The sequence below is a fragment of the Rhinolophus ferrumequinum genome, chromosome 7 (assembly GCF_004115265.2).
Source record: "Rhinolophus ferrumequinum isolate MPI-CBG mRhiFer1 chromosome 7, mRhiFer1_v1.p, whole genome shotgun sequence".
In the NCBI taxonomy this organism is placed as follows: Eukaryota; Metazoa; Chordata; class Mammalia; order Chiroptera; family Rhinolophidae; genus Rhinolophus; species Rhinolophus ferrumequinum.
In genome coordinates, this window is record NC_046290.1 from 75,624,367 (window position 1) to 75,651,641 (window position 27,275).

The 27,275-nt window shown below is 39.9% G+C and overlaps 1 long non-coding RNA gene across 2 annotated transcripts in view; it reads right to left on the reverse strand.

The window, feature by feature from the left end:
• LOC117025315 (uncharacterized) overlaps positions 1-27,275 on the reverse strand; it is a 271,870-nt gene that overhangs the window by 87,066 nt on the left and 157,529 nt on the right. For both annotated transcript variants that reach the window (XR_004423579.1, XR_004423580.1), the window contains exon 2: positions 23,293-23,433. This is a non-coding gene — a long non-coding RNA (uncharacterized LOC117025315). The remainder of the gene's footprint in view (positions 1-23,292; positions 23,434-27,275) is intronic.

The following is a 27,275-nucleotide window of genomic DNA, read 5'->3' on the forward strand; positions in this document are numbered from 1 at the left end:
CCACTGAAGGCAGGACGGCTGGAAGTTGCATTAATTAGGTTGCTTTTGTAAACCCGTCACGGAAGCCAATTTGAAACTCATTAGGAGAAAAGGGAAATCTTTTTTGTAATGATACCAGAGTATTTTACAGCACTCAGGCTTAAGAATGAAGCTGGAGATGAGGGACAATTGGAACCAAGGACTTGAACACCATTGGGAATCTCTCCACTCTTCTGCTTTACTCCATTCATCTGTCTTGCTACCCATGATGGAAGCCTGGTTGATATAATTCCTTCGTTTCAGATCTCATAGTTATAGACTTTAAAAAGTTCCCAACTGAACACTCAGGAAAGCTGCTCAGTGACCAAGTCCAGCCTGACCACCCGTTGTGACCAGGGGCACCAGCAGAGCCACACTGGAATATGGCGCCCTGGCTACAGCTATGTGAATGGGAGAGACAAGAGGAGTGGACAATCTGTTAGGTGTCCACCCTAGAGAATAACTTCATTGATATTGGAAGCCAAGAGCATAGTTTAAATTATGGATAACTCAGGTTAGAGATAGGGAATGGGGACAACTGAACGAGAAGACCCAGGCCAGGACTGAGCCACAGACACAGCCAAAACCTCCCCTGGTGAGGGCCTTTATAACAGCACAGTGAGGAACTGACTGTTAAACCCAAGGTGAGCTGTATATTACTTATCATTTGCTGCTATGTCTGCTAACATTAAATATGAATATGCTAAATAAGTAGTTTTACGGTTTTTAGTTTCAGTTTTTAACTAATCCTTGTGTCATCTTTTTAAAGGCCTAAGTAAAGAAACCTTTCAAAAGAGAGCAAACAGATGCAGAAAACAGTAAGAGGTTTAGTATCAGATAGGCCTGGCTTCCCAGAGTGTCTGTATCATGCATGGGCTCAATGACTATGGAGAAGGTTCTGACTCTCTGAACCTTAGATACTCTACATTATTATTTTTTTTATCATAACACCCTATTCGTGTGTGTTATGCTCTTTAGTTTAAGCTGTAATTACTCAATTAGCAAATATTTTTGATCCCTCACTATGTGCCAGACACAGTTCTTGTAACCTTGGATATAGCATTAAGGAAAATAAATATCTCTGCCCTCATGGAGCATGGATTGTAGAGGAGAAAATGGTTAATAAAAAAATACATTTGCACAATTATAATATGCTTAAAAGGATAAATTCAAAGCACAGAATGGGCGACTTTATTAGAAAATATTTGTCTGTATACTTAACTGTCCACCCTCTTAGACCAAAAAATATCCTGAGGGCAGGCGTGTTTGCTCTCCCTACATATCCAGTACCCAGTGCAATGTAGTAGATGCTAAATTAACTTTGTTGGAGTTGTGAAGGACAAAGAGAATATCATAAAAGCAACTAATCCCAATGCATTTGTACGCACTCGTATTAGTCTGTTCAGGCTGCTATGACAAAATATCAGAGCTTGAGTGGCTTAACCAAGAGAAATTTATTTTCTCATGATTCTGGAGACTCTAAGCCCAAGATCAGCAGGTTTGGTTCCTGCTGGGGCCTCTCTTCTTGGCTTGCAAACGGCTGCCTTCTTGCTGTATCCTTACATCCATCCCTCTGACTAGTTCTCTCCTGATGTGTCCAAATTGCCTCTCCTTCTGAGGACACCAGTCATATTGGATTAGGGCTCATCCTAAAGACCTCATTTTAACTTAGTTAACTCTTTATAAACGTTATTTCCGATTACAGTCACATTCGGAGGTCCTGGAATTTAGCACTTTAGTGTACGAATTGGGGGAGGGTGGCACTGTGGACTCAATTCAGCTCATAATGCCAAGAATGCAAACCTTTTAAAGCTCTAGGTGTATTATTTTATTTGGCCTTCATAGTAACTTCTAACATAGCAGGGAGACTTATACCACCATTATCTCCAGTACACAAATAAGAAGACAGCAGGTAACAGTAGGCAAACCCCAACATCACAATATCTCTACAAGTTGTCACTTCTTCTGATCTCAGTGAGGTTCAGTCTGGGCAAGAAAGAGTAGAACAAGCATCAGTGAGACAACCACCCTGAACAATGTAGAATAGTAACTTATACTTTGAACAATTAAATGGGTATAAAGAATGGAAAAAAGGTGATTAAGTGCCTTGAAACGTAGCCATCTGAAGTTTGGCTACCTTTCAGTGAGACTGTTCAAATCTAACCTAAGACATCCCTGACAGGTTTTATCCAGAAAACTCTAAGTTAAAACCGTGCTTGACGTGACCATGGGCATTGTTCTTAAGATGTAGGCAGACCTGATAACAACACATTCTTTTTATAAAGTCCTGCTCCAGCTTTTTCCAAGTACAAATTGGGTTCAGCCTTCTCACAGCCACCTACTTGAGTGGCCCAGAAAACACAATTCTGATTACTTCATAGCAGTATTCCAAGAGGTGTCTTGTTAGAGCAATCACAAAACCATCTGAAATCAAAGGGGAAGTCCTGTCAAATGAACTACTGAAGTGGTTGTACTTTGCAAGACTTTCATAGCACAGTTTGTTGTAAAACTGAAGAAGAACAGTAACGTTGAAATGTGAATCCAATGGCTATAGGCCTAGAGAGAGGGTCAGCTAAGGCAACTGGCCTTTGGTTCCAGAAATGCTGTTATGCTTTTGGGTAGAAAGACAGTCTATTGACCGCCTAATTATGAAATAATGATGACTGCCAACACCTATCTTTAATGAAATGCAATCTTTCATTTTAGTCTATGTCTCATTTCTTAGGTAGAAGGTTTATGGCCAATTGCATACAGCTTACCATCAGTAGGAATGTCCTGTCCACACACTCTCCTTCTCTCCTATTTCCTTGTGCCTCACCAAGCTAACTATAATGCACTGAAAAAGAGATGGATTGACCTCCATTTCAAATGTTGAACTGAGCACAAACATTTGCCCCCAGTCTTTCTCCAGACTCTATTGAAATAAAAATTTAGGAGCACAAAATGAATAAACTTAGGGCAGCTGGTTGGCTCAGTTGGTTAGAGCGCAATGCTCATAACACACATGTCGCTGGTTCAATTCCCACATGGGCCAGTGAGCTGTGCCCTCCACAACTAGAGTGAAAACCAACGGCTTGACTTGGAGCTGAGCTGCTGTAATGCAAGGACTCTGTTCCCGCTCCCCACACATGAACGTAGGATACGGTGAGGCTGAAAAGGAACACCAACGGAGCCATAGATAGGGGGTTCATACCAGTATATTCTCGATGGCAGCTGGTTGAGACACAAGAAGCAAACATCCGCCAGTACCCCAACAAGGGGTCTTTTTGCACCAGTCTCGCTGGTGGCCAGGTGAGACACAGGAAGTAGGATCTACATGATCCGCACCGCAATCCGGGCTAGCGAACCACAATCCGCACTTGCTAGCATAGCCACGGCAGTTATATACAAAACAATAGTGGCTAATGGCCCACTGGTTACAGCTGATGGCCATGTAATAACCGAGCCAGCACCTTTCCATGTGAGGCCAAGAGCCTGGAAACTGCTCTCTGGGACTCTGTCCCTACAAGTGCGCCCTCCACAACTAGACTGAAAAAACAACAACAACAAAAAACAACAAAAAAAACCCCGACTCCACCATGTTTCCCCGAAAAGAAGACTGGGTCTTTTATTAATTTTTGCTGCATTAGGGCCTTCTTTCAGGGGATATCTTATTTTTTTCATGTACAACAATCTACATTTATTCAAATACAGTTATGTCATCTTCTGGAACATCGTCATAACGTACTAAATGCATCCGTCTGGCTGACATCTTAACTGGGGCTTATTTTCGGGATAGGTCTTATTTTCGGAGAAACATGGTAGATTGAAAACAATGATTTGACTTGGAGCTGATGGGTCCTGGAAAAACACACTGTTCCCCAATATTTCCCAATAAAAATTAAAAAAAAATGAATATACTTATAACAACAAGGAGAACAAGAATGGGATAGTGATTATGTGTGAATTTCAGCAAATATATGAAAGAAAATGGAACAACGTGTATGGCCTATCACACTCCTGGGATACATGTCAGATACATTCTCACTTAGGTCTGTAGGCGACGTGTGCATGGATGGTCTTTGCACATGTACACAGTGGTCATTATGGAAGTGGGGAGCTGGGAGAAATTTAGGGGGATGGGAAACTGAAGAGGAGTGAATGTATTCTGTGACACATTGAGCAGCAGTATTAGGTTGGTGCAAAAGTAATTGCAGTTTTTGCAATTATTTTTAACCTTTTAAACCGCAAGTACCTTTGCATCAACTTAATAGAAAAGTGAAAGAAAATAATTGAGACTGAGTGAGAAAAATAGAAACAGAATGAGAAAGAACAAAATCATTTGTGTAAATTAAAGACTCTAAAACACAACAGTGCATATTATAAAAAAATTACATGTATATTTTAAGGTCATATCAATACATTACTGGGGTTACTGCTAGGAAAGAGACAAATGGAAAGGAATGAGGGTAGGGATTAGGGAGGAAGAGAAACAAATAGAGCGCACACATTTAAATTAGTAATTTAATTTGGTTCCTGGAGTCCTATTGAAAAATACATTGAATGGAGTGGACTGGATGCAAAAGGGAAGGAGAAGCCATATTTCAGAATGCACTAGAAGGGAATGGATCGGTGCTCTATAACATCAAGATGATCCGTCATATTTATACCAAGAAATTACTTGAAGATGCACTCTAATTTTTCATTATAAACAAGTTCAAATAATTTTATTTTTTCATCATTGTACATATATCACTTAGATTAAAAAATAAGAAAAAGAAGGGTTGTGATGCATTGGAAAAAAATCAATTTGCTTTTTTCTGAGGAAAAAAAAAGAAGAAAAGAAAAACCACTAATAGGAAGAGGATGCCTGAAGGAAATGGAGGTTGACTCTAACATGCAGAGTGCCTACAATGTTATTTATTCAAAAACTTGACTTTCTCTTCTGGATGTAGTAAGAAAACCACTCAGAAAACAGAAGGAGCGGCTTGGAAGAGTGGCTGCTATAGGGCAACCATTCAAGACACTGGTCTGGGGTGTCACAAACCCCATGAAGACTTGGGTTTCTTAGGATCTGAGGGTTAGTAGATCTATTAACGAAAGTCAAGCCCATTAGCAATATGAATCTTCTACTATGTGAAAGGAAAACGCTGATGAACCGAACCAAGCATTAAATTAAAGAAAAATCTAGAACTCCAGTGGAAAAACAACATTATTGATTCCCCATGTTTGCCAGTGACATACCAGCAGCAGGTCTCATGATGTTACACAGGAAGTCCAGCTCAGTCAGAAGGTTTGCTTTGTTGTATGACAGTTGCAGCCAGATCTTCCTGTCTAGATGAAGATACCATCCAAATCCCAGGAAAACAAAACAAAGGGTAAAAAGCCCAGCAGCTGCAAATAATTTCTGTCCAGTCATCAGGACAGCTTTCTGCTTTAATTGCAATTACTATATAATGGTCAGAACTAAATAGGGAAATAACACAAAAACATTAACTTGGGCAATACAGAGATGGTGGTAGACTACGTACACAGCAAGCTGATTAAGGAAAATAATGACCTTTGAGAACAGAAACAGTACAGCTGTTTCATTGATCAAAGACAAAATCCTTAAAGTGCCTTTTCTTTCTTCTCTCAGTTATCACTGGGCACTATCTCAAAGTGACATTCAACTATCATTTAAAAAGGTTTCTAATGAAACTTTATTCCATGTTTCTAAAGCAAAATAAAGACTATTTACAACAAGAGAACTATGCACTCAGTTTAGAACACAAAAATAGAAAATTAAGGCCAAATAAAATTTTATTTTTAAATAAAATTTTAGGAAAAGGAAATAAATAAAAGGAAATGGTGTCTTTCTTTCTTTTCTCTTTTCTTTTCTTTTCTTTTCTTTTCTTTCCTTTTCTTTTCTTTTCTTTTCTTTCCTTTTCTTTTCTTTTCTTTTCTTTTCTTTCTTTTTTTTTCCCCCTTTGATTTGAAGTCCTGCAGGAACAAAATTAAATATGGTGGGATTTTGGAATTCAGTTCGGATTTTCCTAGAAATTAGATCCTTTAGATTCAAACCAAATGGGAAACCAGCAGCTTTCCAAAAACACAGGCTCTTCTGTGTTGAAACATGATTCTCTAATTCCAAAGACAAATTAACCTAGTGAAACTACTGATTCACAGAAACGCAGAACTTGGCCCACCTCTTGACTGTACTGATAATCCAGGCTGCCTGAATGACTTATTTTCAGGCAGTGGGACCATGAATGTTGATACAGAAGGGGAGACAGCCCTATCGGTGTGGGCCTTTAGCTTATGACCAGAGTGGGGTAACCTCAAGGCCAGGATGGGGAGGCCGTTCACCTGAAGTGCAGAGTCATCACAATATTTATACAGTTATCACAATAAATTGTAATCAGATCTGCAACAACATTGTAAGACGTTTAATCACCAGGAATGTTACAACTCAAGTTAAGCAGGGGATGTCTAGGCAAACAATCTGTGTGAACAGCTCTTACAATACCATCTGAGTGGCAGGCTGAGTGGGGAAAGGCTTTGGCTATCATGCCTTTTGAAGCTGTTTTATGCTTCTGATGCCAGGGTTGTTGAAGACGCAGTTATTTTAATTCAGAGACAATCTGATGGGGACTAAAAACAAATCAGTACACTTTTGACGATTTTTATTACCCAATAATGTGTGAAACAGATATGCTTATCTTATCCTTAGATCTTACTACACCCACTAGAGATTGAGGATAGACTGGAGCTCAGGAATTGGTGGTAGTGAAAAATAAGTGAGGCTGCGTCTGTGTGGGGGAGAGAGAGGGAGGGGACAGACAAATACAGCAAATATTAAGGCACTGCTCTCCACGTAAGGGCAGAGAAACATTTCCTTCTCTCAATGCAGCTTACGTTATAGATGGGAGTGGCAGAGAAGAAACAAATAGCTAAATAAAGTAATATCAAATAGTTTCAGTGCTATGAAAAAAATTAAACATATGACATGATGGAAGAAATCTTCAGGTAGTAGTAATTTGCCAAACAGAGCAAGAAGGCAGTGGAGTATGATGAGTGAGGGAGAGTGTCGTACAGATGACGCAGGCAGAGGGAAAAGGATTATCTCAGCATGTCTCAACTTTGGCATTACTGACATCTGGGGCCATCTAATTCTGTGTTTCAGGGGCCTGTTTTGTTCTATAGGATGTTTAGCCTTGTTCCTGGCCTCTTCCCAATAGATGCCAGTTAGCAGTCCCTAGTTGTTACAACCAAAAATGTCTCCAGATATCGCCATTGTCCCCGGGAACATTTGAGAATCTCCAGCTGAGAACTGCTAGCTCATGTCAGGACATAGAAGTAGAAGTAATAGGCAAAATATTTAACAACTCTCGTGGCATGAGCACCAGCTGATCAGGGTGGGCTCTGCCTCTATATAACCCATAAAGCTATACCAATGCATTCTGGATAAATATCAGCCCTGCTATATAGCTCATGGTAAGAAGTTTAGGTTTTATTACAATTGTGATAGAAAGCTATAATAGTGTTTTAATGAAGAGAGTGACATGGTATCTTTCATATTTTCAAAAAGACCACCTTAGCTGCTAAGCAGAAAATAGATTTTGGGATAGGGCATGAGAGAAACAGGGAGACTGGTGGGAGGCTATTGAGAAATCTGTGTACACGATGATGGTGGCTTGGACTAGAGCCACAGCAGTGGAGATAAATCACAGTGATCACAATACATTCTAGGAGTGGGGGCCAACTGAAGAATCAAGGTTTATAACTAAGTTTTGGCTTAAAAATGGAGTGAATGGTGGTCATTTACTAATATGGGAAGACCAGGGGAAGAACAGATTTTAGAGGGGAAAATCAAGAATTCTGTTTCAGGTATGTTAAGTTTCAGATACCTTTGAAACGTCCAGGTGAAGTCCCACAGGTTACCGGTACCAGTTGGGTACTTGAGTCGTGAGATTTCTATGAATTCTATGAATTTCTATGAATTCACCAGCATATACAATATAGAAACAACTACTTTCCAGAAATCTATGTTTATGTAGGTAATCAACAGAGAAGAGAGCAACAGCCACCACCACTCTGGTTGAAACCAGAGTATCTGCTCATTTATTGAGGAATAACACATATTTTATGGCTTGATTCCCATAACCTCTGATTTCCTCCTTACATTTGACAAAGGTAAGCCTCATTTAATTTCAATTAACATATACACCGACCTTTGTACTTTGTTTTCCACTGAAAAATCTTAAACAAAAACCACCGTGCACTTTTCAAGGTTTTCGTATAATGCAAAATTGAATGCAAAGCTATTAGGCACTGGATGGGGCAGAGGCAGGGAGAAAAACCGATAGAACATGTTTGGGTCACAATATGATTCCTTATTCTTAGTTTCAGAAAGCCCAGGAACCCACAATTAAATACCATCTATTCTTTCAATATTCAATACATTTTATCATTGTATTTTTCACTTAGTATCATTAAATTGCTGATGATACTATTGGTTTTGGAACGCAGGTATCATTCCATTAGATTCAAACTTGGTTCTCATTGATGTCAGCATATACTACTGTTAATAATAAAACTTTATATTTAAATAACACATTGTAGTTTTCAAAGCACTTCCTATGCTGATAAATTTTATTTTTACCACAATTCTGTGACATAGGGAAGGCAGATATTTGTATACCTATTTTAAAATAAGGAAACTGTTTTTCAACTAGATTAAATGATTTGCCCGTGGTTTTACAGTTGGTAAATGTTAGGGAAAGAATTAGAACACAAATGTTTTGACAACTAATTCAGTACTGAAAAAGTAGAAAGTACTGTGCCAGTCCATTCCACAATGTAACTAACACTACATGACACCAAAAGTAAACTCTTTTTTGACTTTTTCCTAAAAAGGATCTGAGCTGGTTCTCAAACCAGGCATATTTTCCTATGTTCCTTCTCTGTAATCAAATTTTTCCATGCTTGATAAAATTCATATGGCTCCCTTCTGTATGAAACATGCTATCTTCCTTTTTGCTTTCTTGGCTTGTCTCTATCCTAACTAACATCTTCCTGAGACTTCAGTTAGTTGGCATTCTAACTTTTCCCTAATTACTTCAATCCTAATATGACTAAAATAGTGGAACAGATTATAAAACTTGAATTACATGCTTCTCCTTTTCCTTGCTGTTGTGGGTTTACTCTAACTTTGTTCTCCCTTATGAATAGTCTTCCTTTTCTAACCTGAAATTTTCATTCTGCACAGAGAAATTATTTTTTTACTGATTTCAAAACTAATGTATGATATGGTGGAAAATGACATACATGTAAAAGTACAAAGAATATTAATTATCTACATTCCCACTAATCAAAGATAAGTAAAATTTGCTTGATTACTTCTGTTGTTTCTTGAATTGCATGCTTAATTAACAATTAAAATTCTTGTTAATATTGAAGTAATTCAAGTCTATGAATTTTACTCAAAGTACAACTTTAGCTACATTCCGTAACTTTGGGGGAGAGTGGTAGAATATGAATTCAGAAGGCAACATGACAGATTATGTAGGAAATTTTGGCTTTTATTGGAGTGAAATACTGAGCCACTGGAGAGTTGTAGGCAGAGCAGTATTATAATTTAACTTAAAGGATTAATTAAATTGCAAAGTTAAGTGCCACAGAAGTACAAAGAAGTCTAAGGAAATTAACATGCAATTTAGCCTTCCCTATCTGTAGGTAATGAGCTCTGTGATTTAACAGAAACATGTTTGATTTTCTATAATTGCAATAACCAAAATCTATTAAGCATTTAAGTAAATATTAGTTATTACATTTTCATCTGGTCCACATGTCTTAGACTCATAATGTCTAGACTACTGAATCTTACATAATGAATACCTGTTTCATAAAAAAGGAAATAAGGAAGGGAGGGAGGGAATGATCAAGGGTGGAAGGTGGGGAAGGAGAAAAGGAGAGGACAGGAAAATCATTTAGTATACCTACTTCTATAAATAGGGAAATACTTATACTGTTTAGGACAAATAATTAAACTAACATATTTACTAATTAATCTCTTAACATATATGATATGAAAAGCCTACACTTTAAAAACAAAGAACTGAAAAATCTTTTCTTAAAACTTCTCTTAAAAAATTATTAAGTGTGGGGCGGGGGGTCCACAGTGTGAGGGATATAAATGATAAATGTCTAAGTAAAAAAAAAAAAAAAAAAAAAAAAAACCTCATAGATACAGACAATAGTTTAAGTGGTTACCAGAGGGTAAGGGGAGTGGGGTGGAGGGTGGGAGATGAGGGTAAGGGGGATCAAATATATGGTGATGGAAGGAGAACTGACTCTGGGTGGTGAACACACAATGTAATTTATAGATGATGTGATACAGAATTGTACACCTGAAATCTATGTAATTTTACTAACAATTGTCACCCCAATAAATTTTTTAAAAATAAATAAATTTAAAAAAAACTATTAAGTGTGTAGTGTCTGTTCTTATCAGTAAAATATTTACTTGCCCTTTGTCAGTAAGTAATATGGATTTAAAAATAGTTGTATTTGTAACCCCCAATCCCTCACATACACACACAAAGACAAATTCCTGTGAAAAATTAAGATGATGCAAAAAGATGAGCAGAGAGCTGAGTTTCCTGAGTTTTTATTCAATGCAGAACAAAAAATAAAATGCTACTTTTCACATTTGGGCTTGGTTTTATTATGAGTATTTTATATTATTTCATTTTATTTATTTATTTATTTTTAAAAAACATCACCCATGGGTTTTATTTGTTACCATGAAAAGTCTGAATTTTAAACAGATCCTTGTGCTGGGGACTCATATCCATCAGCTCGTTCAACTTTAGCATCAATTTTTATATTGACGAAGTTTAATTAAAGGATTTAGTATACAGATGGACCCCGACTTACAATGGTTTGACTTACGATTTTTCGATTTTATGTCAAAGATGATATGCATTCAGTAGAAACCCTATTTTGAATTTTGATCTTTTCCTGGGCTAACGACATTCAGCACAGTACTCTCTCCTGCTGCTGAACAGTGGTAACAAGCCTCACCTAGAGGCAGTTCCCAGTAAGCCACGTGGTCACAAGGGTAAACAACTGATACTCTACAGTGTCCTGCGTTGCCAGTGGTTTTTGGATATTGTGTTTTTCCACCCCCATGATGTCTACAAAACTGCCATCTCTGTCTCCTGCCTCTGGTGAGAGAAGAAGGCAATTACTCTTGAGATGAAACAGATGTAGTCTAATGTAAGTGTGCTGAGCATGTTTAAGGTAGGCTAGATCGAGCGATGACATTTGGAAGGTTGGGTGTATTAAGTGCATTTCCAGCTTACAATGAGTTTCTCGGGACATAACCCCATTGTTAGCTGAGGAGGATCTGTACATTAAAGAGAGCTATTTTATGCATTCACAAAGTGAAATGCGATCAGCTTCTCTATCACTGTATTTAATAGCTCAAGATATCATTGGGGAATGGACAGGAGTGGTAAATTTGCTCTCCCGTATGAAGCAAACCTACTTCTAGCCCAAGGAGTTTCTAAGTCTTCACAATCTAAAACCACCAAAAAGAGAACAGAGATATCTGAACTGAGGTTATGGGAAGAAAATATTTTTGTGCAAATCCCCATTTATCCTTTTGCAATGGGTTGCATACTAAATGTATCCCATGTATATGTCCAAGTTTTCATTTCCTATTGCAAAATTCCTCCCAGAGCCTCAACACCTGGCTGTATTTTCTTAGCTTTTTCCTATCAATACTAGATAAGGATCTAGCAGTAACAAGTCATCTGACAGTTTTGCAAGGAACGTGAGAGGCACAATTGGATACACATTACTCTGTCATCACGGCATTATCATCCTTGCAATTCTAACCATAAATTCCTCCTTTCATGGATTAAGTAGGCAGTTATGAAAAAACGCCTGGGCCACAGCTTTATTTGTGATTTCTTTTTCCCCCCATGTATAAGACTGACTTGATTAGTAAGTCTCAGGCAGGCACCATATAATTTACGGTTATCATAAAATGCACATTTGCAAGAGAATATAAATTTCTGAATTTTCTGTGGACTAGAGTGATGTTATCTTTTCCATTTCCTTAAATTCAAATATCCTCAGCTAGCCAAATTTATACTGATTATACCCTGGTTTAACCAGCTGCACTTCTGATGATCCATGTACATCCCTGAATTTTCATTCTGGGTACCAAAGAATAACATTCATTTGTCTCTGACATGGAATCATTTTTTTAAATTTTTATAAATATAGATTGAATAAAAAACTCGTCACTTCTCTAAAGGGTAATTCAAATCATCTTCCTTTTCTTCCATAATGAGAATTCTCACTGGGGACATCACAGAGGGTCAGTGTGTGAGAATTCATGGGCTGCTGTCTTTATGATGCAGGATTAGGAGCAGTGTCCTCAGAACCAAAAAGACCTTAAAAACTGAACAACTCAGAAGGACCTACGTACTTATCATAATTGGCTTTCTCCGTGAGAAGAAACTTACAGTAAATTATAAGTGATATCTAAGATAAGCTTCAAACAACAAGCAAGATGCTAAGGATAAAAATGCTTGCCAAGCCTGGGCTTAGGCGTGATGTTATTTGACACCACCAAGGCCCTGAGCTATGGCGTTAAGGAACTTGGCCTCCATGACTGCAAGAGACTCAAAGTTCTCCCAGAAGATAAACCCTCTAATGCCATGAAAGTAACTCCCAAAAAGGAAAGCCCTTTGAGGAAGGGACCTGGTCTGTCTTGTTCACTGCCAGAATGCATTAGTGTACCCAGCGTTTTAAAACACAGATTTCCAAATATTAAATCATCACTTTTGACTAGTCCACATAGCTACTGTTGTGCATCTCCAAATGGTCTCCTACCACCCCGGCCCCTTCTTGGTCCTGAGGCTTCAGAGGTCCATCACCTGGCAGAAGCAGAACACCTGGCGGAGAAGAGAACCTCCAGCCTGCTGTGCTAGCACCACCAGTGTCAGTTCTGACAAACGATACTGGCTGTTAAGTATTCTAGAAATCACCCTGCACCCACTGCTCTGAATATCTCCAGTGCACGTAGCAGTGTCTGCCACATCATAGCTGCTCAGTAAATTTTCAGTAAATTAATGAATAAATGACCTATGTATTAGGTTGGTGCAAAAATAATTGCAGTTTTTGCAATTATTTTTAGCTTTTTAAACTGCAATTACTTTTGCACCAACCTAATACTTTCCTTATTTTGTATGTTTTACTTATGTTTTCTCAGAAACACTACCTATTTGCCAATTCAACACAACAAATACTAAATATCTGCATTGGTATCATCCACATTTCCAATGCCATTCATCAAGTAAAACCCTGACGGAGCACCTACTATGTGGCAAAAATCCTTCTAGGCCTTAGGGGAACCCTCCAAGAGCCTGAGTGAGCTGGAGATATCTTTGGACTTTTTCTCAAAAGCACAGATCCCATAAATAATTCACAAATTGGAGAGAAAAGGAGATGTCAAAGTGTTTAAATGACTCATAAGTGTGCTACTATTCTTTAGGCTCAACTTGACATTTTTTTGGTCATAGTGTCTAAAATTTATTTTTATGACTAGCTAAAGACATAAAGTTAGGCACAACCATATGACAGGTTGCATAATCTTGAGGAGACTTGTAGGCAGACACATAGAATCCAAACCCAAAACAACTGATTACCTGCCCACTATGTGCCAAGCACTGTGCTGAGCCGTATACACACAGCTTTTCATTTAGTGTCCAGAACCATCCCATATGTAAATCCTAGTTTTTGCCCTCATTTTACAGACGTCATAGCTAAGTTGTTGGGAAGCTAAGTAATTTGTCAAAAGGTACACAATGATAAGTGGCAAGGACAAAATATAATGTCTTTCTGCCTCTAGAGTTCAGGTGGTAAGCACTGCACCGTCTACCTTCTAAAAATGTAAATCTAGTATACTTTGCTTCTCTGAGGCTCCATTTTTATGCTAGGATATCCAGTTTTTTTTTTTTTAATTTTATTTTTTAAATTTATTGGGGTGACAATTGTCAGTAAAATTACATAGATTTCAGGTGTGCAACTCTGTATCACATCATCCATAAATTACACTGTGTGTTCACCACCCAGAGTCAGTTCCCCTTCCATCACCAGGATATCCAGTATTTAAGCTAGAGCAGTACTTGCACTGTTTTGGGCCACTTTAATTTTTCTTCCCCGCTTATGAACTGGTACAAGTTGCTATGGCAACTCTCTCGAGCCTTTTCCTTCCATCCATCATGCTCTTCTCTCTGACTCCCTCATGCAGGCTGGTATAGCTCCCAGGAGTGACTGAGCCCACCCAGACCAGACGGGGGCGAGGGTCTGCCTGGCCACATTTCAAGTGGACATGGATTTCTTTGTCTCAGCACCTTGCTCCTTCCCCTAGTCTCCCAACGTCCTTGACTACTGGTCTGCTGCCTATCTATTGTGTCCATACACTGACACTACCCCTGGAGCTTGACACATACTCTGTTCTTTCTGTGTATCTGAAAACAATCTCTTCCTCAACTTCCCTGAAAGACACAGATTTGTCTCTCTTCTTTAACTCTGAACTTTCACAGACAGAGTTCAGAAAGGACTGAGATATTCTCTTTGACTTTCCAACATCCAAGATACATTCAGACTTTTTTTTTCTTTGTACCACAATCAATTATAAGCCAACATGGGACTATGTACCATGTATCTTTGGATCCTTCAGAGTACCTAGTCCAGCCTTTTGCACCTAGTAAATACATAAAGAGTTAAAAAACTGAATAGGTAATTGGCTGGTGGATGACGAGACTAAAGAAGAGCTGCTGTCGTGCACAGGTGAAGTAGAATCCAATTTAAGAGATGCCACTTTCATTTCTTTCCTTCTGTACAGAGTGTCTAAGAAATACTTGTTCACTGAGATTACCAGCATTACTTTGAATCACTTATCTGATTCAAAATGTTGTCAATGCATCAGCTACAATATATAAGATACCTTCTGTATATAAGCCACTAACGCTGGTACTCTTTATAATTTTTAATTAAATAGCCTCAAAAATATGGAAGGAAAAGGTTAGTATCCCATTTTACAGTTGTGTAAAGGTAGGGTAGGCAGCTTCAGAGATTAAGCAACTATGAATGATCTCATAGGAAATAAGAGGGAGAGATGGAGTTGATTTGACCAAATGCCACTTTAATTCCCAATCCGGGACTTCAGTCTTGCTACTATACCACCCTGCCTCGTTATTGAGGGAGTCTTATAAAAATATTTCTCTTAAAATTTGCAGGTGTTTTCAGGAGATGGATAACTAGCCCATTGTCTTTAATCTAGTACCACAGACTAGTGGGCAAAGGCATCAAGATGTCTCTTAGAAAAAAATGACCTTGCTTACCTAGAATGCAGGACAGGTAAATGGCAAATTTTGACAGGAGAAAAGGAAATTTAAGAAGATTCAAATAGACATCTTCCTCGACGAACAGGGCAAGGATTCTGTAGTTCTGGGCACTACATGACGAAGACGAAGGTGAGGACGCTAAATAACCAGGAGAGACGTAGAACCAGAAGCCAAAAGAAGGATCTAATAGGATAATCAGGTGGGGGAGAAGGGATGGGTGCTGAAACAGGCTGTCTTACTTCACAAGGGAAAAGGGGCAGTGCCCCGGTCCTACCTTTTTTCCCCATCTCTGGCTCTGATGATAGAGATGGTGCTGTTACTACAAAAGACTAACGGGTAGTAGAGGATGAGCAAGTTTAGAAGAGATTCCACAGAGGTGTAACTACCTTGTATTCTTGAAGGAATGATTGAGAAATAATCTGTCTCACCGAAAAAAGATATGTGTGTAAAGGGGGAGTGGGTGAGAGGGTTAATGTGAATCGTGGTCTTCTCTCTCTACCTAACAACAGTGTGAGGGACTCTTCTTGTGTTTCTTGGGTCTGCCTCGTGTTCCGCGGTGCAGGCAGCCATTGAAACAATTCAGAAACCTCTTTCCCAATCCTTCCCTCTGCTATTCTGCCAGGAGATGTGACACACTGACCATTAGTCACATCTACCTTACAGCCATAGCTTCTAAACATCTTTGGCTCTCAGCAACACCACAACCGGACACATACATACGTGTGATACATAAATACACACGCACGTACATGTGACACATAAATACAATGAAAACAAATATTTTGTGAAACAGTACTCTTTTCCCTACCTGTGATGCACTCTGTTTTTCATTATTTTCTATTATAATTGAGTTTTATTTCATTTTTTTAAAATGCTAGCAGCAACCAACTAAATTGATTTCAGGGCCCATTAATGGGTTACAACCAGTGCCTTGGGACATTAAGGGCTTGCATCTAAATGCTAATGTTACAAGAAGCATTGTCCCTATAAGTCATTATCATCCGCTAACACCTTGTTGTGCATCAGCTCATTATTCATGTAACAAATGTGTTTTGAGCACCTGCGCCATGCAGGCTTTTATGCTGGAAGCCAAGAAAGACACAAACATGAAGAAGCACCCATCCTGACCTTCAGACAGGGTCCTTAGCTGCAAGCAACAGGAGCCCCTTCTGGCTGATATAATATATAGAAGCTATGTATTATATACAGTGTACAGTTGTAAGTATAACTATGTAGAGAGTTTATAGTTATATCAGATAGATAGATGATAGATAGATAGATAGATAGATAGATAGATAGATAGATAGATAGATGATAGATAGATAGGCTTTCCCAGGACTACCAGGAGGGAGAGAGAAGCAAGTAGAGAGGAGCACATCCAGAGCCACAATCACAGTCACACCCAGCAGCAGTCCACAGCTGCCCCTGCTGGCACTTCGAGCTGTACGGTATACGGCTGGGCATCCCAAGCCAGCCCTGGACCCCAGTCACTATCAGTGACCAGCACTGCCATTACTGCCCTGGGAAAGTCCACACAGCAGCTGCAGTGCCACTCCCCAGTCCTCGATAGTCTCCCGTCACTGCTTCTCTGAAGCACCAGCTCTTGAATAGACATCTACAGGGATTGTATCTGACAATTGAACTTGGGCCATGTGCCTTTGCATGGTGACTTAGACCTTAGACTCTGGAGTCATATTCCTTGGATTCAAATCTTGTCTCTGCCAATTACTTGCTGTGTGACCATAAGCAAGTTACTTTCTCTCTCTGTGCTTCAGTTTCCTCAAATGCATCAAGTTGATAATAGTGGTACCCACTTCAAAGGGTTGTTTGAGGATTAAAGGAGTTGCTACTTGTTAAGTGCTTACAAGTGATGTCTATTACTATGTGGAGTTAATAAAGGGACCATCTGGAGTGTTCGTGTTTTATCATGGGAGACGGGGTTAGCATCCAATCTAGATCCAAAAGATGGGAAAATTTCCAAACCACATGATGGGCAGTCAAAAAAGAAAGTATCAATGTTCATTATAAAAGCGCATGGAGTCTTTAAAAATAATGAGTTGAATGATTTGATTCCTGCTCTTAGAGGTCAGGGCTCCAAGGAAATGAAACCCAGAATGGAATACACAGCAGAGAATTGACAAAAGGTCTGGAGCTTTGGGGGTCCTAGACTGGGGAAGCCTGACCGGAAATCTCTATGCGGAAAACTGCAGGAGAAAGGCAGAGAGACACAGAGGGGTGAATGCCAGCGGCTTCCTTCCTTGGCAATTGTGCTGTGGATTGTTCCTGTTCCTTTCACTTTGACATCATACGGCATTCTAGAGCAGTCGTCTTCAGATATTTTTGCACATACATCCCCTAAAAGAATTTTGCAAACTATCTTCATCCCACAGACTTTTAAGTTAATGTCTAGAATTTTTATCATAAATTTAAACAGTTAAAATGGTCAAACGGTCGCTCCCTCATGAGCTGTGAAGTCTCAACGTGTCCCTTTGGTACTTTGATGGTTAAGTCCTGAGCAAGGCATCAGAGTCAAATTTAGGATGAGTGAAGTGGGAGAAAGGAAATCAGAGAGGGGGAGATGGAAAAAGAATGCCCATAGACCCCAGGCACACCCTTGAGTGGCCAATTTAGGACAGAATACATTTAGAAGTTAAAGAATGGAAGTCTATTCCTGAAAATAATCCCAACTTACATACTCACTGGAAAATCTTTATGTACCCCCTGGGGTATGTGTGTCCCAGTTTGAAAACAAAACAAAACTATTATAGAGCATATCTAACTTGGCACACTTTATGTCATTGTATGCATACTTTTCATTAAGATACATACATAATAATTACATACGTTTTCTATCTAGAGTTTGAGCTGATCGAGGTCAATATGACAGAGTGGGTAACACTCTTCTCTCCTCCACAACAAAAGGAAAAGGATAATTTAGCAAACGGTGCTAATATTTTTAGATTACACATTTATTTCTACGGGCTTTGTTAGTAGCTTTACTCTTAGGGGGGGCCTACAATGCCTTAAGTTTCAGATTAATCTTGGCAAAATATTGCATTTAATTGTGAAATTATATGAATATTTTGTAAAGAGCTATGCTACTTAAATACATAATCCAAAAAGAGGAAACATGAAGATATTTTGCCAAATAAGGCAAATTCCTTAACTAAGGAATTTGGCCAAAGTGTTTTAAACAGGCCAGTGGGTTGGGGAGTCACTGAGTCAGAGTTTCATGCATCCCCACGCACCGCCCCTGGGCCTCGGAAGCCAATACCTCTGCAAATCACCTCTGCAGCGGACTGGCCTCCAGGTAAGGGCTTTTCCTTACACAAGCTCTAAGGAGCTTGTGCTGGCTACAAACATTTTAACTAGATTTCCCAATTATTGTCAAGTTGACTTTAAAAAGATATCTTCCTTTCTTTCTCTGAACATGTGCAGGACTGACACAGCATTCAATAGGAAATGAGAAATCTGCACAGCGACCTTTATACATTTTCAGGGCAGGCAAAATCCTTAAGGAATTAATTCTCTGTACTGGAACTCCTATGTTCCTCAATTTGTCAAGGCAATTCCTGTATGACAAATAATATTTTCCACTCCTAATCATTCACTTGCCACCTGAACGATAGGAAACTGAAGCCTGCAGATAGACTCAAAGCTAAATGAGTGAGTGAATGAGTGAGTGAATGAATGAATGAATAAAAACCTATTAAGGGCAAAGCACCTAACCAAATTCCTTTGGACTAAGCAAGTTTAGCTTTCCTCCAAAAATCGGCGGATTATTTTTGCTTTTTCCCCACCCTTCTATTCCCCTGAATTTGTCTTCAGGCAATTATCCAGCAATTGTAAAAATCCCAGGAAATACCGAAAACAATAGTGAAACCCAGACATGACAAAGTACCGGGGAGATACACTCTGGGTGAGCAATGCTGAGGTCACTCTGCAGAGCTCGGCAGGTCTCAAGAGCATAAAGGGGCAATGAGGCATATGGCCCTCTATCGCCTGCCTTATGCTGGCTCTGATTTACTGTAGCAAGAGCATGGAGCGAGCAGAGGGTGTGAGACAGACGGGAAATAAAAGACAACCAGTTCAACACCAGGCCATTTAATCCACAGCGCGAGATTTGTGTTTAAATGTTAGGCTCCCATTAGGACAAATGACAAATTTCAGTCTATCTGCTATTAACACCAGATAAGAAGAAATGCAGTCGCCTTCTTCTCACCCTAGGTGTTATCGTGGTTCCTATGTAAGTGGTGAATTTAGTTTAATCTCTACACTCTCTCTTCCACCACCACCAAATATTGTTAAAGATGTATTCTGAAATTATATTTTCTCAAATTTTTTTACATCTTTTAACCAGAATGAGTTTTATGGCAAAAACTACTGAGCGGCTCCCAAGACTGAATCTTCTGCTTGAAGTGCAAGCTTTTATATTCTACAAAAGGGGTGACGTTGCCTGGTACACATGTCACAGCGACTGGAAGACCATTAGGGAAGGAGGGCAAGGACCACAGCTGGCTGTTTACTGTCAACCCAGTATCCGTTTCTCTCTCTTCCCTGTAAAGGGAACTCTGATTTGTTTCAGCGTCTACCTCAGGACAGGTGTCCTGTCCCTAGCTCAGGAATACACCTTGACCTATGGAAGCCATTCATGGCAGCCCCGCTCCTCTTGCCTGTGATTGGCTTAGTCTTGAATATGTGACGCAGTTCTGATAAGGGAGTCAAGACTGGAAACCACTGAGGGTTCCCAGGAAAGGGCTCCTTACTCAAAGCTCATGTCACAATCCATTTGTCCTGCTGGCTGTTGTTGTGACGGGGCATGGTACTTGAACAGTCATTTTGCATCTATGTTAGGAGCTAACTTGAGCACAAAGCCAAGGTACCAATCACGCAGAACAGAAGATGGAAAGAACTCAGATCCTTGATGATGGCATTGAGATGCTGAACTAATTAATCCAGGCACTGCCCGACCTTGCCCCTTCTTCTTATATCGTTATTTAAACCTTCTGTGGTGGCTTTAAAATATGTGAACAATTCTTCGATTCTCTTTCTTATAACAGGTGATGCCTAAATGTCCTCCCTTGAGTGTGAGCTGGACTTAGTGACTCACTTCTCAAAGAGAATAATGCAGAAGAGACAGTATACAACTTCAGAGACTAAGTCTTGAAAGACGATGGTGTCTTCTTCACTCACTTGCTTGGATCACTCGTGGTGGGTGAAGCAGCTAGCTGTCATGTCATGAGGACACTCACACAGCCGAAAGAGAGGCACACCTGGTGAGGAGCTGAGGTCACAGACGTGCAGGTCACAGGCCATACTGGAAGCAGACCTTCACCTTTGCCAGGGCTTAAGAATACTGCAGCCCACATCCTGACTGCAACTTCATGAGCGACTCAGCCAGACCCATCGAGCTAAACCACTTCTGAACTCCTGACTTGTAGAAACTGTGCGGTGATATATACTTATTGTTTTAACCTACTATGTGTTGGTGAATTTGTTACTCAACAGTAGATAGAGACACTTTCTAAGATTTGGTTCTCTATCCTTTTCATGCGGAGGTATATTATTTGATAAAATGTTCTAAAAATCTGCTTCCTAAAACCAAAAGAATGGCAGGGTCCTCTGGTTCATTTTCCTCCTTCTTTAGAAGACTGTATAATGTTATCTGAGACAAATACATGTCTTTCTCATAAGGCCTTCTGAAAAAGGAGATAATAGTTGTTCCAGGGCTTTATTTTCACAACCAACTGCTGAAATCTCTCTGCTTCTGATTAAACAAATTGCATCTCACTGTCTTCTGAGAATCAAACAGTGTTTCCCAAAGGTTCTTACAGGAAAAGTATCCTGAACAATATTAACAGATATCTACCCAAAAAGGTCGGGGGGAGGTAGAAATTAAAATATAGAGAGAACATATTAAAGACTTTGGAGAAATCTTTCTGAAAAGAAATTTAATTTTTATTTAACCCAGAATTTCTCAAATTTAGGGTGACTCCATGCTCCTTGTCCCCAACAAAACTTCCTATAAGCATTTTTTGGGACATAAATGTTATTCAGAAAGGAGGGAAACATGAGTGTGGAGGAGAAAGAACTCATCACAATACATTGAATGAATATATTAGCATGAATGATCAAAATAATTCAACACTATACTCAAAATAACATAGCCATCCTACAGAGACACCGAAGCATCATTCTCTGAGTAATTCCAAGTATCTAAGTTTAGGCTTGGAGATGCCCAAATTGTAGCAAAATAAGATCCACGCACATTTATTCAAGAAGATGAGCACTTTTCTCCAAATCCAAACTTTCAGATTTGTTTCTTCTTTCCTACCAAACAATAAAAATTTCCCCCTCCTTTTAAAATGTTTATTTTAATATTTTGGGAGACCGTTTCCTCTCAAATATTTGGTATAGGGAAAAAGCTTTTAATAGAGATTTCTGAAATATTGCTCTCTGGTGTATAAGATCCCACATTACCATGCCCATGCCAGCCAGAAGGTCAAATTATTTACGAGCCGTGCAGCCAGGACTGCCAGGGAAGCCAAGCCCTGTTGACTGGCAGTGCCAGTCCCAGATTTTATCCTTCTGCTAAGCCCCAAAGCCAAGTAAGCTAAGCCTCACACTCCTGAGTGAGTAGGAAGATCATTCGCCTCAGAACTTGCCGTAACCCGACAAGGTCCCGTAAGGTAACCGGTGCTGGCCTGGGGCTGGGCCAATTCTGACATGCCCAGAATACCTCTGCCTTCTCTTCAGTATTAGAACTTAGAAGGAATTTCACTGCCTCTTAAAATCAAACCACCAACCCTTTATGACTTCAGCAGAAGTGGGATCTATGGAAACAAAAATATGCAAGTGGGTATACGAGGAGCCCCAGTTTCCCCCTCCAATGGCCCTCTAGCTTTGATTCCTAATGCTGTCACCATGCCACCACCCAGGAAGGGAGACTGCTTTTTTAACTCTGGTTCAAGTGAGGACACAAATGTGCTTTCTTGGTTCCCTTAGTACAAATGAGATATGCTGTCATTTAAGAAAGTATTTTGTATCTAAAAAAGGGATCCCCAAAAAGAAAAGAGAGCAATTATGGAGCAATCTTGGAGTGGTCAAGTTTCAAAAGGACAGAATTCTGATGGTATAACAATACACTTGGCCCTCCGTAATGGCTGGTGAATCTGTTTGGGCGCCTTCCTGGCTCCTTCTATTAGTTAACCCATTAACTGCATAACCTATAATCCTTTACTGAGAATATTACCACCGGGGCCAAGAACTGAATTCTCCCCACAATCCATCAGCCCCCATTTGTTTCATTTCCTTTTTTTCCCCCTAATATGAGAGAGAGCTCATCTATAGCTTTCCTAACGTCTCATTTCCTAAAATCACAAATCCATGAAGGTTATTGCTCAGTCCCAGAATTTCTAAGAAATTGAGGGTACTTACACCATTCTTCTTTGCTTTGCTTAAGGGAAAGATGGACAATACATGATAGACTTCACTCATAAAGCTACTAGTCTAGATGCTAGTGAGGACTTAAATGATCTCAGAAAACAGAGAGGGTCCATTGAGTGGAGCCACACATGACCTGCAAAGACCGAGGCTGCCTCCGCCTGTTTTCCCCCTGGAGCCAGACCTGAGCCAGAGACTTCTTCTCCACTCTCAGAAGGAAGAAGCTGTGGCTGCAGATCCATGTGAGGAACCAGCCCACGTTGCCTACTGCTTTAAACAATGACTTGCTCAGTATCTGTTACGCGAGGCCCAACAGACATTTATCCCAGGTGGAAAGTTCTGCCAGCACAGGTGGCTGAGCAACCTGGAGACAATAGAACTGTCCTGGGAGACCAAGCAGCAACCCCCAGACGATGGAGGCAGTAACTTCAGCCAGACTTACCTACATAACTTTGGAGAGGCTGGAGAATGGACTCGTATCACCCATGTACGTGGTCAGGTGCTGCTTTACCTGCAGGACCACCTTCTGGATGGAGATCTAACTCGTGGCGTGGTGGGTCAGAGGAGGACATGAGAGGGCCACCTAGAAAAGGAAGAGTACTTTCGTCGGATTTTGGGGTAGGTTTAGTAATGATTTTTCTAAAAGAGAACTGTGGATATACAGTAGTTTTTAAACACTAACTCGTCATTCTCACCCCCCAATATTTCCCCACCTCCCCCTTCCCTAGCTTGCACTCAGAGCAGTCAGGCTGTGTTCATAACCACATGGGAGGGAGGTGACATCAGAAAGCAGAGATAAAAAAAAAATAATTTGAGGCAATCCTCAAGCCCTGAGGGAGAGAGTAGCTGTTCAGTGTGTGTAGAAAATAGGACTTTAGAGAACATCCTGGAAATCTCCACACCCCAGCACAGCTTGAACTTAGCAGAGAGCAACAATAGACTTGGAGGGCCAGGAGCAAAGGAACAAAGAAATCTCAACATTGACCCACAGGGACCAAGGACAGAAGCCCAGAGGGAAGAATGAATGTACCTAGCAGGGAAAGATGGTGCCAGAAAAAAACGTAGCTTTCCCCACTTCCACGCTGTAATACTGACTACACATGTATTTCAAAATGTAGGTATAAATTCTGAGGCATGGGGGAATAAAGGCAGCTTGATCAAGATTAAGTTTCTTCCATCCAGTTGGAATAAAATAAAAATAAACTTTAAATATGGAGAGAAAATGAGGTCATACTTTGTTTCAGGTGAGACTCTTCCTGCAACAATTACGTCAAAAATATAGACTACAATTGTAATGTTGACCCCTTTTTCAGAAATGTAAAATGTGATTCTTAGAATAAAAGAATACAATCCCTTTCTATCATTTTAACAGTATGTTTCAGCCACCTGTGAATAACATTTATGAATAGGAGGCTGCCTTGGTTTCCTAAGGCTGCTATAACAAAGTAGCACAAACAGAATGGCTTAAAATGACAGAAATTTATTCTCTGATAGGTCTGGAGGCTGGAAGTCTGAAATCAAGGTATCAGCAGGGCCATGCTCTCTCTGAAGGCTCTACGGGAGACTTCTTCCTTGCCTCTTCCTAGCTCCTCCTGTTGCTGGCAATCCTTGGCACCTTGTGACTTGTAGACACCTCACTCCCACCTCTGCCTTTGCCTTCATCTTCCATGGCATTGTCCTCCACATCTGTCTACACCTCTGTACCTCTTCTCTTCTCATAAAGGCAATGGTCATATTGGATTAAGTGGTATGACCGGTTTAACTTAAGCAATTGCATCTGCAATGACCTTATTTCCAAATAAGATCACATCTGAGGTTCTGGGAATGACATGAATTTGAGGGGATGAGAAGTCACTATTCAACCCTGTACAGAGGCCATTGCCACTCTGCCCTCGCAGCTTTGTCTCAAATGTAATGCCCTACAGAGAGAGCAGAGACCAAGTGGCAACTATTGACAATTTTTTTACTAAAGGCTGCAAATACAGCAAAGAAAATAAATTATAACTCTACTAGCCATGGCTACTTTCAGAGTCAGCATCTCCAGGCCCATTCAGTTATCTCCCTGACAAATCCAAGGGCTGCTTCCTTGGGCAGGAACCAACTTATTCCGACCAATGGGAGAATTCTTGACTCTGTGCCCTTGGAAACTAGGCTCCCCTGAGGGCCCCAGAGAACTATTTCTTCTTCCCTACGGTGAAGGGTCTACCTCCCTGTCTTCATTTCCTGTCTTAGGATCAATTTTTTTTTTTATATAAGATAACTGACAATAGCAATGTCCACTCCCTTCAGGAGAACAGCACCTTTCACTTTCAGAGGATAATAGTCTTAATAAACAAACAAACAAATAAACAATACCAACATCCATAACATAACTAGAGCAGAGCTTAAAAATCAAACTTTAGTGCATCCTGAGGTTTTCAGTAGTAAATGACACCCAACGCTAGAAGAAGATATACTGAGCAAACTTAGCAGATAAACGTAACCTCCAGGAGTCCACGGGTCTTGTCTCTCTCTTTGGAGTAACTCCAACAGTTAGCAGAGTCCTGAATGTAGTAAGTGTTCAACCTCAATTCATTGAGTGGATAAATCAAAGTTGTTTAAGTCTTTCAAATGCTTTTTATGATCTCTTCCCCAACATAAAGATCATCCCTACTCATCTTTTTCATTACTAAGTTCCTATGTGAAGCTCCCAACATTTATTCCCATCTCCCCTCCAAAATCATGTATTACCCCAGAAACAAGCATCAGCTTAAGATACAGGTATCTAACTGCATACAGAAGAAAGAAATATTAAACATCCTGTCTCCCCAAAAAGCAACAAAGTTTAAAGAGACATAGTTCTGGTTAAGGATCAAGCAACCATGAAACTATAAAATAGAACACGTGGGTAACTGAAGGGACCCATCTATTTCCTCCCTAAAAGGACAATTCACTCCTATAGCTCTAGCTCTATGTAGAAATATTTAAAATGTATTTGTCTTGCTTCTCTACTTCCCATCCTTGGGCTCCGTCTCCTCCTTCGGTCCTAGCCAGTAGCTCTCTGTCTGGTTTGGCACCAGCCTCTCACCCACATCCCTTACAGGGTCACTGGGCCAAAGAGTCCAGGGCTCCAATTCATCATGGGTTTCAGACTTAAGTTGGCCAAGGCCGACCTTTGACTTTTGATCTGACTTTCATTTCTTAGTCTGCCTTTTTAAAGTACTCCTTGTTCTGACCTCTACACCCATTTCTGGCTACACTGTCTTGCTCATGCAATCTATCCTCCCTATCTATCTGCCCCTCTGTCTTTGACTCTTTTCTGACTCAGCTTTCTCACAGCGGACTCTCTGGCCCTGTGTCCACCCAGCCCTTCTTAGATTACCAGTGACCTTGGCTTCTGCCTCTGAGTTCTTGAAGGAACACATTCCACCTTGGCCACCTTCCCCTAGGACACTGGACTTCTGCCCACCTACTACACTCCTCACTGGGCTCTCCACTCCTTTGCCCCTATTCCTTCTGTGTGATACAAAGACCTGCACAAACTGATCCTGAAGTTCCTCTCCCAGTTCTCCTATTGCTTTGAAAGAGGATTATCAGATGCATCACCAGATTACTAAATACTACTGTTAAACAAACATTTTATAAACAAAAACCGCCCAAGTCTACACTGTGAAAATGTATTGTCAATAATGGTGTCCCATTTTAATTTTATTTCATAATAGATTTTGTACCTTTTAGCTCAATTTTAAAGATTAATCTTAACATTCAAACAAGTGAAATTCGAACTTTAAAAAAAAATTACGTTCCTTTCCTCCTCGAGAAAGAACAGTACAGCATCGTGCTTAAGGGTAGGGGCTGTGTGAGCGCAAGGCCTTCTTTGAGTCTTAAGTCTATCACTGTACTCAAGGTATGACCTTTAGAGCAAGTTCCCTAACCTATGCCTAATCTTGTCTACAAACTGAGGATGATACTATTTCTACCTCAAAATCCTACTGTAACAAAGGATCATACAAGAATATTATGAAGGACTATATGCAAACAAATTCAATAACCTAGAAGAAATAGACAAGTGCTTAGAAATGTATAATCTTCCTAGACTGAATCACAAAGAACTGGAACATCTAAATACCCTGATCAACAGTAAGGAAATTAAAACAATCATGCAAAACCTCCCGAAAAGCAAAAGTCCAGGACCAAATGGTTTCACTAGTAAATTTACCAAGCATTCAAAGATGATTTAACACCCGTCCTCCTCAAACTATTCCAAAAGATTGAAGAAGAAGCAATACTTCCTAACTCATTTTATGAGGCTAACCTTACTCTTGTACCAAAATTTGGTAAGGATAACACACAAAAAAGGAGACTGCAGACCAGTATCTCTGATGAACACAGATGAAAAATCCTAAACAAAATACTAGCAAACTGAATACAACAATACATTTAAAA